The sequence below is a fragment of the Triturus cristatus genome, chromosome 10 (assembly GCF_964204655.1).
Source record: "Triturus cristatus chromosome 10, aTriCri1.1, whole genome shotgun sequence".
NCBI lineage: Eukaryota > Metazoa > Chordata > Amphibia > Caudata > Salamandridae > Triturus > Triturus cristatus.
Window position 1 is genome coordinate 970626791 of NC_140593.1, and position 12855 is coordinate 970639645.

Genomic DNA, 12855 nt, shown 5'->3' on the forward strand with positions numbered 1-12855 from the left:
GAATTTATGGCTCACCTTTCCATCGGTACTCCACGCAGTGTACAAGCTGCGACCGGAGGTGCACGGCTGCGCTCGTAAATGGCTTTTTATGACCATGCCGTTCATTTCTCAGCGCAACCAATTCATCACATTGCAGCGAGAATGCTGGGAACTGTAGTTCCCGGCTGGCACCTAGGTAGAAATTCCCGACGCGGCAGGGTCCGGAGCCCAATTGTCCACGGACTCGATAATTCTCGCTTCGGTGCCCACTCTAAGCACAAGTTCACACTATGCAGCTCTGGGCAACAAGCTTGCTTAATCTCCACAACGGCCCCCCCGCGGCGGGATGCCTGGCTTTCACCTTGGGGATGCCCAGTACGGGTTATCTCACAGGGAAAAACCAGGACGGGTTCCCAATGCAAGCGCCAAGATGCCCAAGGGTAAGTTGAGCGCTATATAAGAACACATAATAATAATAACTGTAGACTACAAAAGCCTCAATACATGGCAGACATTACTGAATGTCTGTACACTGTTAATATGGATGAAATTCTAACCCATTTATGAAAGAAAAGCTGTGTATCAAAGGAACTGTAATTCTCGTCGGGGGCCTAATGCAAAAATAAATAAATAATAGACATGTGTCAGACATTGCGGACTGTCTATGTTAGTAAGGCCTCACAGTATGCAACGAACAACCATACAAACACATGGACCATTTGATGAAAAATAGGATGCTCGAGTCCTATATCATAAAAAAGATCTTATGAAACGAAGAAAAGAGCAAAGGCCACCCAGCCCAAAAAGAAACATATCCAAGGTGCCAAGTTGATTGTGTTCAATAGTAGCGGAGATCTAATAGAGCATAGAGAGCGGTGTGCCAATTAGTCCTACTAAGGTTCCGGGGGTCTCAAACCGCATGTGTGATATGCAAAGTGCTATGATCTAGTTCACTAGATCGACTCGTGTAGTGTCTATGCTGTCTAATAGTAGTTCACAAGACTCAGTATCGAGGCTCCAATAAAATAGACCGCTAGGTGGTCCTTGTCTGCTCTAATGTAGACCTCAAATTCCTGTGTCCTGATTAGGAAGTGTACTCTAGGGTGGAGTAAAGTCATGACACACAATTCCCGGCCTTAACGTGTACACAACCAAACACAGTAGCCATAAAAAACCTGTCAAGGTCATATATAGTGTACATGGGGATTACATCAAAACCTCACCGAGGTTGTGTGTATGAATGTTATGTCAGTGTTGCTGTGATTACAGTACAGTCCAAGGAATGTCATCATTCAACCCTCCACTGTCGCTGTGCAGCCTATGTACCCATCTTTGTTCTTGAATAAATAAGTACTTAGTTATGTCTGCTACCTGGAAAGGGATATGAGGCTGTTCCAACACTGTCCAACTTAACTCATCGGCTGAGTGACTTCTCTCCAGAAAATGATTCGTGAGTTTAGCTAACTGTTTTCTGCATCGCATCATGCTCTTATGCTCTACAATCCTAGTCTTAATCTTACGTGTAGTCATGTTCCACATACCAAAGCCCACTTGGGCAAGTCACCAGGTATATAAGCCTTTCGCTATTACAATTGGTGTGGCGATCAAGTGTCCAAGGCCTATCTGTACCAATATGAATTGAGATGGTGTGTTTGGTTTGCGGGCACGCAGCACAGGACCCACATGGAAAGTGGCCTTTAATATCTGGCAAGCCCCAGAGTGTGTCTTGGTCAATCGATTTCTTATTTCTGGATCTCGTGTGGACCAGTTGGTCCCTCAGGTTGGCGCTTCTTTTAAAGGCAAACAGGGGTTCTGGAATAGATGTATTCCTATATTCAAAATTCTCCAGTGCTTCTGAATACTTTTCTTGATGTCATTAGAGAATAAACAGAATGTGCTGACACGGGTAATTCGGTTAGGCTCTTCTTTGGGTGTAGCAATCTCAATCAGTTTACGGATCAGTCTGATGGGATAATCCCTCTCCTTCAGATGAGTTGAGAGTGTCTTAGCAGGTTCTTCAAATTGTTCCCAAGAGGAACAGTTCCCTTTAATTTGCAGAAATTGCCGAAAGGGCAGATTATCGCAAAGTGATTTAGGGTGCTAGCTTTGAAGGACAAAAGGGAATTCCGAGCCATAGGTTTCCTGTAGAGCTTGGTCACCAATCCATCACCTAAAGGAAAGATGCGTATGTCCAGAAATGGTAGGCTTGTGTTGCTAAACTCAAAGGAGGATTTTAAGAACTCATTCATACTGTTGAGCCACTGGTGGAAGTCGCTGATTGTCTGTGGTTCTCCTCGCCAATGACGAACACATCGTCGATATAGCGCTTCCACTGTAGGATGTTGGTTTTATATGGATTGCTTTCTATCAAAATGTGTTCTTGCTCATGTAGGTGCACATACAGGTTAGCCAAGCTGGGCGCGAAAACGCTGCCCATAGAAGTGCCCGATATTTGTAGGTACAGCTTGTCCTCGAAGCAGAAACAAAATTCATTCATGGCTATGCATGCACATTCCATAATGAAATGTACTGAAGAGATGGTGTCCATGTCCCTGTTGTTGAGCAGAGTCTGTATCGCCGGCAGGGTCTCATCTTGGGGAATACAGTTATAAAGAGATTCAATGTCAAATGAGACAACATAGTCTCTTGTGACATCAAAAGGTGGGTCCGCTAGCAATCTCAGGATGTCTTTTGCGTCCTGGAGATATGTAGGCATCTAGCGGACAAGTGGTCATAAGAAGTAGTCCACAAAGGTAGATAGTGGCTCGCGAAGAGATCCGATGCCAGAGATGATAGTTCGTCCTGCTGGGGGCCTTTGTTCTTTATGTATTTTCGGTAATACAGAAAAGTAAGGGATCACCGGATGAGATGTGATCAGGAACGTTGTCTCTTTGGGTGTGATCCAGCCGTTGTCTTTGGCTTCATTTACCAGTCTGGTGATTTCCAATGTCAATCTCTGGGTGGGATCAGTTTTCATTGGTCGGTAAAATCGTCTATTTTCAAGTTGACGAAGACATTCCATGCGTTACGCGGTAGTATTCATTTTTTTAAAAACATATTTTATTGAGTTTCTCCTTTTACATTTACAACATTATGGACTGTACAGCATTGCACCAATGTTTATACTTAACCATATACACATAAGTCCGCTGCAGTAGTCTCCTGCAGCCCCCTTATATATGTCATCATACTGCAGTTTTCGAATCTAGTATTTAAGGAGCTAGATGAGCATGTACATTTCAGGATTCACGTTTCCACCGTAATATGTCTAACTGTCCCCAACTCCCCACTCCCCTCCCACCCCGGTCTCACGCGTACTACACTTAACAGCCTTCTGTATATAAGGATCCAGCTAGGCTGAGTGCTTACTTATTGGTATGCGGCTCGATACCTCCTGCGTACGCTGCGTCTGCAGGATATGGTTGTCCTTTCGTGTACTAATTCCCATCATTGAATGCGGGGCTTATAGATCTTATAGTTTCCAGCAGGGTGTCCCATTCTAGTGCTATTGGCCCTTTCCGTAGCCCTTTAAACTCTTCCCTGCGCAATGCTGCACTCTCTGCGCCACCCCAGCGTAGCATTTCCGTTTGCCATGTCTTTACATCCGGGGGCCTCCGCGACTTCCACCTCATTGTAATGTTTCGTATGGCTAATATAAGTGCCAAATCCACAAAACGGTATTGCACTTTGTATTTGGACATTCCTGCATGTAGCCCCATTGTATCCTTCACCTCGCGGTGATGCGGTAGTATTCATAATCACAATCGCTCCTCCCTAATCTGCCGGCTTGATCGTGATAGTTTCATCATTGGCCAGTGTATGAAGAGCCTTCTGTTCTTTGTGGTGGAGGTTCTGTAAGTGTCGTCTGTTGATAGTACACAGATTAGTCACCTCCTCGGTGACGGCTTTCTCAAAGGCCAACACCTGCGAAGGGATCGGGTGAGAGGGCGGATTGAAGTTAGATCGATTTTTCAGACCAGTGTTGGAAGGCCCCTCTTTAGCCACGTCTACAGTTTTATCTTTGAAAAAGAAGTGCATGCGGATTTTCTGAAATAATTGGGCCAACTCTTGTTGAATCTTAAAGGTGTCTCCTTTGTAGGTGGGAATGTAACCCAATCCTCTGAGTACTGCCTGTTGCTCTGAGGACAAAAAAACGGTCGCTCAAGTTGACCACTAAGTCATCTAGAGGCTGCTCCCTGGTTGTTTCTTTCATAAATGGGTTAGAATTTCATCCATATTAATAGCGTACAGACATTAAGTAATGACTGCTGTTTATAAAGGCTTTTGTAGCCTACAGTTTTACCTAGGTGCCAGCCGAGAACTATAGTTCCCAGCATTCTCGGTTGCAACTTGGTGACGTCGTTGCACTGAGTAATGAACCAGCATGGTCCTAAAAAGCCGTCTACGAGCGCAGTCGTGCACCTCCGGTCGCAGCTTGTACAAGGTGGTGGAGTACCGACGGAGAGGTGCTCACTGCTAGTTTGTTTTTCTGTCTGCAACCCTGAGTTGCGAGTATAGCATTTGTTAATGTTTTGGCATGCTTCCATGATTTGGCTTTGCTTGGCTTTCTTTTAAAGCACAGTGTGCGTTAATAATCTTACGTTATCAGGCATGGCATTACACAGCCCAGGCTGAGTTAGTTTTAGTTGGGAGGCTGTTGGGTTAGTTCATGCTTTGCCCATCAGGTCCTTTTTAAGCATTCAAAACACTGTGTGAGTTTATTACCACATCATTTAAAGCATGGTGTTTAAACAGCCCCGGCTCAATAGCTACCTTCAGGTGGTGAGGTTGTAAATGTCCAGGACATCTAGATCATGTCACCTTGTAGAGGTCCGGTCCTTTTGAAGAGCATCTCGGCATACCAGCACTCTGTTTAGCCTAAGGTAATACACTCTGTTGAGGGCATTGGGATGTTCTAGGACTCAGGCATTTGTCTCTTGTCTTGTCTGTCACAAGATCAGACTCTGGTGAACGCTGTGATTCACTGTATGTGATACCTTGAAAAGACTTTCATTTGGGATTCCCTCGATAAATTCTGACATTTGCAGTTGATGCACGATTCCTGTAAAAATAGTCATCAAGGGGGAGGGGGGGGGGGGGGGGGAATTGTATTCTCTTGCTATACAACTTGCTGGATAGAAATACTGTTGACTGCAACATTCCAAAGTGAGACTATTGCTACATCAGCATTGTTACCTGGAAGCGCGCAAGTGATGACTTTGCACCTTTTCACTTGCCATATATAATTCGTACAGAATGACTTCCTTTCAGCTTCCCCAGATATGCCTTTCTGGTATTTTTGGTGGAGCAGCTTTGTGAATATTGATGCACGTTGTTTAACCTCAGAGATCTTTGGCTTTTACTGGCACAAGATGTAATTGATGTGATCTGTTATTTCTTTTAATAATTTTGAGGAGTGGTGTCAAATAAATTGTCACATTGTTTGATACACCAAACATCTTCTATTCTAGAGCGATACCCCTTCCCTGAGCTGAGCCAGGTTGAGGTGAGGCTTCTTGTCCCTACGGTACGGGTAAGTGACTTTTACTTCCTTTGCTCATTGTCTTGTATGACAGACCAGTGCAAATTTAAGTATTCCACTTGGTTGTATAAATGCCTGTTTTGAACCAATGTAGAGCCACATGCATTTTTGATTTCTCTTGTTGCTTATGTTTTTTACCATAGGTAGGACCAGTAAATCCGCTATTCTCCAAGCAGGATTACTGGTTTTGTATGTCATCTTTACTTTTTAGCACTTTGTGCTTTAGCTTTTCGCAGTAGCACGACTTTAAGGTCCTGACGAATGCCCTGACACCACCTAGGGTCTTTATGGCTGAAACATGCAGACTTGTTTTCGTCACACACATGCAGTAACATATTTATACTGCAGGTGCACTGTTTTTAATCCTTATAACAAAAGAAAGATGTCTCAACTGGTATATCATTCAGGGGGGACTGTTCATAGAAGGTGTATCAATCACACAGCATGGGAGGGAGGGAACGAGGGAGACCAAGTTAAGGTGGAAAGTTTGGTTTTTGCATGTAGTTATCGTAGCACTATGATACAACTAGATTGCAGTAACCATAACAACCAATTGTGCACTGGAAGTGTTGCTGTGAGTGAACGGCGCAGTGACACAAGTGATTAAAGAACAACGTGAAGTGGCGAAAAAGCAATACAATAAATTGTGGGGGTCAAACAGATGTTTTTTCAATTACAAGTACAATTTCATTGTTTGTAAATGACCCTTTGGTGGCTGCGAATGGCGTTGTGGAGTCGACGTCGTTTCAACCTATTTAAATCAAGGTCATCATCAGAACGATGTTTACATAATTCTGGAATAGTGCTGATGGCACTATGAGAGGGAGAATCCACGAGTAAGGGATAATCCAGGCTGAGAACCACTGGTCTGGAACTGCTCTAGGACGTCAATTGATTGGAGACTGGCGTGTAAATAGCTGAGCTACGGTCTTGGTGTTCAATTCCACCAGCAGCAAGGGAACCGATGTTTGGTGGAGAGAGCAATTAGTGCACAGGGTTGTTCACTACCGGGAGTGTCGTGATCCAGGAAAACGGGCTTAGTCCGAAGGGACGAATAAAGCGTCTCCTGTTTTAATCCTTGCACCAGGAACGAGTCAATAAAGTTTTCCCCTTCGCTCTTGGTAGCTAGTTTTAGCATCACTATCCTCACTTTCACAAAAATAATTTGTTGCACTGCGCCATTCACCCAACCACGTTTCTTATCTGCTGGATTTAGTACATCCATAAAAGAGTAGAAAAAACATCCCTGAGCTCCTCCCCTTGGCGGGGCTAGGTTTTCCCGCCAAGAGGAGAAACCCTAATGATGAAGCATGCCACCATTGGTGGGTGATGGGATTTCGTCCTAAAGGAGGGATTCCCCTGTAGGCATCGAGAAACAATCTCTTGTTTCTCTTCTTAGTTCTTCGATCTAGACCTGAGGATTTACTGTATTTGAATACTTAAACTGTACCATTAATGGTCCTCCACTTCTGCATACCATACTTATGCAAGCATTGATTCGGAACCATTCACTTTCACATTTCCACACTGCTTCAGGCACAACAGTGCTTACCTTTAGAGGAACACCCTAGTGGGAAGCTAAAAGGTACAGGCACACAGCAGAGAATGCTGTGCTCTGCAGCAGGGAGGAGATGTAGAGTATGCTGCAAACCGAAAAGTTTTTTTAAAAAGTGTCTGCAGTGGAAAGACACTGGCCACAGAAAGCAGCACTTGGTCCAGGCTCCATGGCAGGATGAAGATCTGAAGCCCAGGAGAGAAAAGGAGGGGAGGAAGAGATGCAGACTAAGAGTAAGCAAGAAATCAAGAGTGACGTGGGAGCCAGCCTATGGTAAGTAAAGTGATGTGGGTGCCCTCCAATGGTAAGTAAAGGCAAGGAACGGGCTGGCTCTAAGCCCCTTTTAAGATTATTATTATTATTATTTTTTTAAATACAAGACATTTTGCAAGCACAGTACAAGTGCTGTGCAGTTGAAGTCTAAGAACCAAAAATATGGAACATAGAAGGAGGAATAGGAAGATAGGAAAACAGTGGCAATGGGATAAAAGAGAACCTGCAAGAGTGTGATAAAGAGACAGGCAGACCTGGGTGCTGGAAGAAAGTGGCTAAGTGGATTCTAAACTAGACAGTCTTGTTATTCAGTAACACTGGAATTAGGCAGGGTTAGTGGTAGGCTCCTAAGGTAGCATTTGCGATCTTATACTTATAGAGCATTTGTGAGGGTAGGCGCTATACATGATGACTTCTACATCAAATGTTAAAATCTTTCAGTCTAGAATGAAAGAATGTCAAATCATTTGAGCAGGTGATCTCTGGCACCTGAAAGATTATCTCTTCTGGAAGATCATGTTATGATAACTTTGTGGTGTATATTTAATCTGATCAACTGTGTAAAAAGTATTGAAGTGCGACCTTTGCCGGGGAAGTGACTAGAGAGGAGGCAAGAATTAGGCATTGCGTATTGACCCTTACAAAAGTCTTGCAGCATGTATCAGGTCCATTGAAGCCTGTGAAGTATCTTATTTGGAGACCTTTGTAATAATGCTCTGCAATATTCATGGCTGGAAAACAACTGAGCAAGCACAAGGGCTAGTTTTTGAAGGCGAACAACGAGAACGCACTTAGTAAAAGGGGCAGGAAACATATGACAACATAAACAAGGTACCTAGATGACCCTAATATGAGGTCTTGGATTTCACTATGGGGCGCTTTTTCGTAATAAATTGATGTGAGGCACTACTACCGGTGTACCAATATGTGCTTGCACAGGACTGAAAAAGTAGCAGTGTTTGGATTCCAGTTGTGTATGGACTGGGGTGGGTGAGTAATTCAGCTCTGACAGCAGAGTTTTGCCCACTCAGCGTTCTGCTTGGAACGCAGAATCCGGCAAAACTCTTCCAACCGCTGCGTGGTGGAGTTATTTCTTGTGAGCAGCTCACCATCTTTAAGTTAGCGAGGGTGACCGAGAATGACGATTCTCAAATTATTATGTTGAGAGAATTTTGATTTCATTAAAGACATGCCGAGGCTAACATTATACATATACTTTTATTTGCTGCTCAAACATGCAGCCCTTTAAATAACATTAATACATCATAAACAAGTAGAATGTTCATGAACAAGTACAACTATCCAATGCACAGGGCTGTCTTCCTCTTTAAACTGCGATCAAACAAGGATGAAAAGAATCCATCTCTGGTGCCAAGGAAATGAAGAAATTTTGAAAAACCAAGGAGCCAGATGTAGGTAAATGTGAAATACCGATTTCTTAATACCGAATTTTACCAATTCTGTATTAAGAAATCGGTATTTCCAATGTAGGTAAAAATTCGGTATTATTGATTCTTAATTACCAAATCGGGAAATACCGAATCGGTAAGTCCAAATTCCTGCAATTGAGGAATCAGCCAATCCTGTGCATCCTATTTACTCCCAACAAGGAAGTGGCCACACCCAAGCAGCTGCACTGAACCAGAAGCTGTTGGAGAGGCAGGCAGCAGAGAAAGACAAACAGGAGCAACTTTACTACCTGACATCAAACACCAGAATGGACAGCCAGGACAGGAAAACTGATGGTGCAGAAAGGAAAAGAAAAATTAAATTTAGTGAGAGGGAGCTGGAGATCTTAATTGAGGAGGTGGCAAAGGAACACACCAAGCTATTTGTTAAAAAATCACTACAAGTGCCTGAGTCACAAAAAAGAAAAATATGGATTGGAATCCAGGACCTCATTAATTCCATAGGTGTGACCCACCGTGACGTGGACGACCTAAAAAAGAGGTGGTATGACCTCAGGAGTATGGCGAAGAAGAGGATGTCTGAAAGGAAAAAGCAAGCAAACCTGACAGGTGGAGGAAAAAATAGAGCACCTGCACCGACTGCCCTGGAACTGCTGGTGGAGTCCACCATTGAGCCTGAGAGTGTCAGCGGCATTGGAGATGCAGACAGCTCAGCCAGAGCTGCAACCAAACAAGGTAAGATGCATGCACACCAAGCTGCGACCCCCACTCCCTAACCCCATTCCCCAATAAGGCAGTGTGAATCCCACTCCAGTACAGGTTTTACTAAACACCAGCAATGCATTATGGGAGATGTAGTCAGTGTAACACCTATCATAACAGTCAGCCCACTGAACCCAAAGGCATGTGACGCACATCAGAGATAAGCAAGCAGAGGACAGTCAGATTTATTGGCAGACATGAAATTTATTTGTATGCAACTGCTGCCAGACAAGTGAACTAATATACAATCTGTCTCCACAGGCGAGACATCGCGCAGGGCTGCGCCAGGCAAGGCAGGAAAGGCACCCCGAAGAGATAGAGCAGAGGAGGAGGATGTCATTTCGCCTGCGGGCCACACCACCGTCAACACCACCACCGTCAACACCACCACCGTCAACACCGCCACCATCTACACCGCCACCATCTACACCACCACCATCAACACCACCACCATCAACACCACCGGCATCACCAGCAGCGTCACCAGCAGCGTCACCAACGCCATCATCTCCAAGACCCAGGAGGCATGCAGTTGCCAGCCTCCAACAGATGGAGTTGTCCGACGAGGACTGCAGGGGAGTAGAACAGCCAACGGTGCCAGTCGATGGCAATAATGGCGGTACACAGTCCCCCACAGAGCGACCACACACAGGTGCCAGACGCCGCAGGGCTAGGGCACACAGTCCTGCTTCGCAGGGCGAGGATCAGAGTGTCTATGCAGGTCTGGAGGTGAACATGTTGAAGGTGCAGCACCTGCAAGGAAAAGTGATCAGATCAGTTCAGCGGTAGATGGGGCACATGACAGCACACTTGCAGTGCATAGAGAAGGACATCTGCACAATGAACACAACACTGGCTGAGGGAATGAGGGACATGGCTGAGGGCATGAGGGACATGTCCGACTCAGTGAGGCTGCTGTGCAGCAAGATGGACGATGACAGAATGGCAAGGTGCAGGGAGAGGCAGAAAATGGAGAACTACACCAAGGCGGTGAACCACCTCTCCACTGCCACTTCTCTGCTCTGCAGGCGCTCGGTGGCCATGCAGGAGAAGATGGCACACTGCAGCCGGGATGTGGCAAGGAGGCTGGTTATAAACCAAAACTGGGTTCTGGCTCCAAAACTCAGCTGGACTGAGCCAAATTAACCAAACCAACAAAACATCTTGTCCAAACTGAGAGCTATTAGACAACAATCCCTTTTCAACGAAGACCTATCATGAAGTAAAACAGGAAAGGAAGGCTTTACGAATTGCCTTTTACTCAGAAAAACATTTATTTATTTAACATTTTTCTTTTTTGTGTGATCAGCAATTATTCATTGCACATTTACATTTTACAAAAAACGACACAATATACATACAAATATATTCAAACAGAACTATAAATACCCTAGGGGTTTTAGACTACATTCATTCATCGAGCATTCTTGGCCTATCCATTCATACATGCAACCGACATACACTAAACAAAACGGTCCTAATGACACCTCTCCCTTTGAAATGAATTATTATCCAAATTTTATGTGTGTTCCGACATTTTCTCTTTTTCATATACAATTAAAGCACCAAAAGCACATTTAGGGCAAAGCTTTCAAAATGGATGTAAAAAGGACCGACTGGTCGACGCGTTTCGAACCTCTATCTTTATGAGGTTCTCCTCAGGACCAACCAATTGCTGTAACAAAAAAACAAGAAAACGAAAAAAACCTCTTTAGATAGGTGAAACAACTTAAGAACTCATGCCAGCCCCCACCAGCGGCTTAGCACACCCACCTTACAAAAGTGTGTCAGTATGGAACCTTAACCTTCGTTGACCTTCAAAAACTCTAACAGCTTGCACTGGAGCTGTAAAAACAAACAGATAATTCCCACTCATATTGTCACTCTTCCTGTCATATACATAGAGAAATGACAAACATAAAAAACATAAAACCAGCTTAATTTCCATTTTGCTCACCCTGAATTCCTCCTGTAGTCTTACTAAATTCATGGGCAGATGGAATATTTCCGTCCCGGTGTGGTCTCTCACTTTTGCACGTTTGCTGGGTACTTAGTCGTGTCTCTTTTCTATCTCGTGCTGTCAGCTGAAACCGAAGGCGAAAAAACATCGCCATTAGTTAAACTCGGCTTTTTCTATCCATGCAGTTGACTACGATGACAAAAAGGATCCGTTTCCCGCTTACCTACGTTTTTTGATTGTTGCAGCATGCCACGATCCCGTTAGTCCACGTAAGGCACATCAAGCACGAACTGGATGCAGTAACGATTGATTTCTCCCGGGTCATGACGCCGCCATTGACTCATGGGAATTGTAGTTTCTTCCAAAAAGAGGTGGGAGATGTAGTTTCCTGCTGGAAGAATGCTAGCCTGGCTTTCTTCTAACATAATTAATTAGAAGGACAACGACATTACTTCATTAGAGGGTACACATGGTGGAACGGAACCTGATATGTTTCTATGGTTTAGTGGCACAATTCTACGCATTGCATGTACGGACAGCCACTACTCAGGGCATCTTCATGTTGTGATTGGTCTGAAAATCTCTGCTGTCTCATTAAGTCCGTTGGTTGTCGTGTTGAATTTCATAATGAGAAAGGCCTCTCGTTGGCTCAAGAGCCTCTCCAAATCACCCCCGCGGGGGTCTTTCTCAATTTTGGACAACACTGTCCATTTGAAGTCTTCCTCACTATGTGTTTTTGTGACCCAGTGGCTAACTAGCGGAGCATTTTCAACTCTCCGTCGAATCCTCGACTTGTGCTGAGTGATGCGCTGCCGAACCTCTTGAGTGGTCTTTCCAATGTAAAGTTTTGGACATGGGCAAGTTACTGCATAAACGACATTCCTGGTACTACAGTTTGTAAATATGTTGTGTTTCCAATTGATGTTATTAAAGATAAAGACATCTCCTTCTATGGTTTGCTCGCAACAAATGCAAGTCCCGCATTTGTGATGCCCTACAATTGGTGGTAGGGCTAGCAAACTTCTCAGAGTAGGGGTCTGCTGCTTTGGTAAAGCTGCTCTAACGATGAAATTGGCTATGCTTTTTTCTTTTTTGAACGCAAAAAGGGGTGGTGTAGAAAAATCCTCATGGAGATCTTTAATCAGTGACCACTGCACTTGAAGCGCTACAAAATAATCGGACTGCCAATACTGGTGCAGGTGATGTGGCGGACAGTGAGGAGACAAATAGCCGCAGTAATGAAACACCCCCTGTTACAGAGTCCAGGAGGCGCAGCGGACGGCAAAGTGGTGGCACAGGACAGATTGCCAGTGAGGACAGTGTACACAGAGAAAGCAGCAATGATGTGCATGGGCACAGGAGGTAATGCCAGGCA

The 12855-nt window shown here is 44.5% G+C and overlaps 1 long non-coding RNA gene across 2 annotated transcripts in view; it reads left to right on the forward strand.

Annotated features, from left to right (window-relative positions):
- The window catches only part of LOC146796352 (uncharacterized), a 103783-nt gene that overhangs the window by 17235 nt on the left and 73693 nt on the right, over nt 1-12855 (forward strand). For both annotated transcript variants that reach the window (XR_014969614.1, XR_014969613.1), the window contains exon 2: nt 5451-5512. This is a non-coding gene — a long non-coding RNA (uncharacterized LOC146796352). The remainder of the gene's footprint in view (nt 1-5450; nt 5513-12855) is intronic.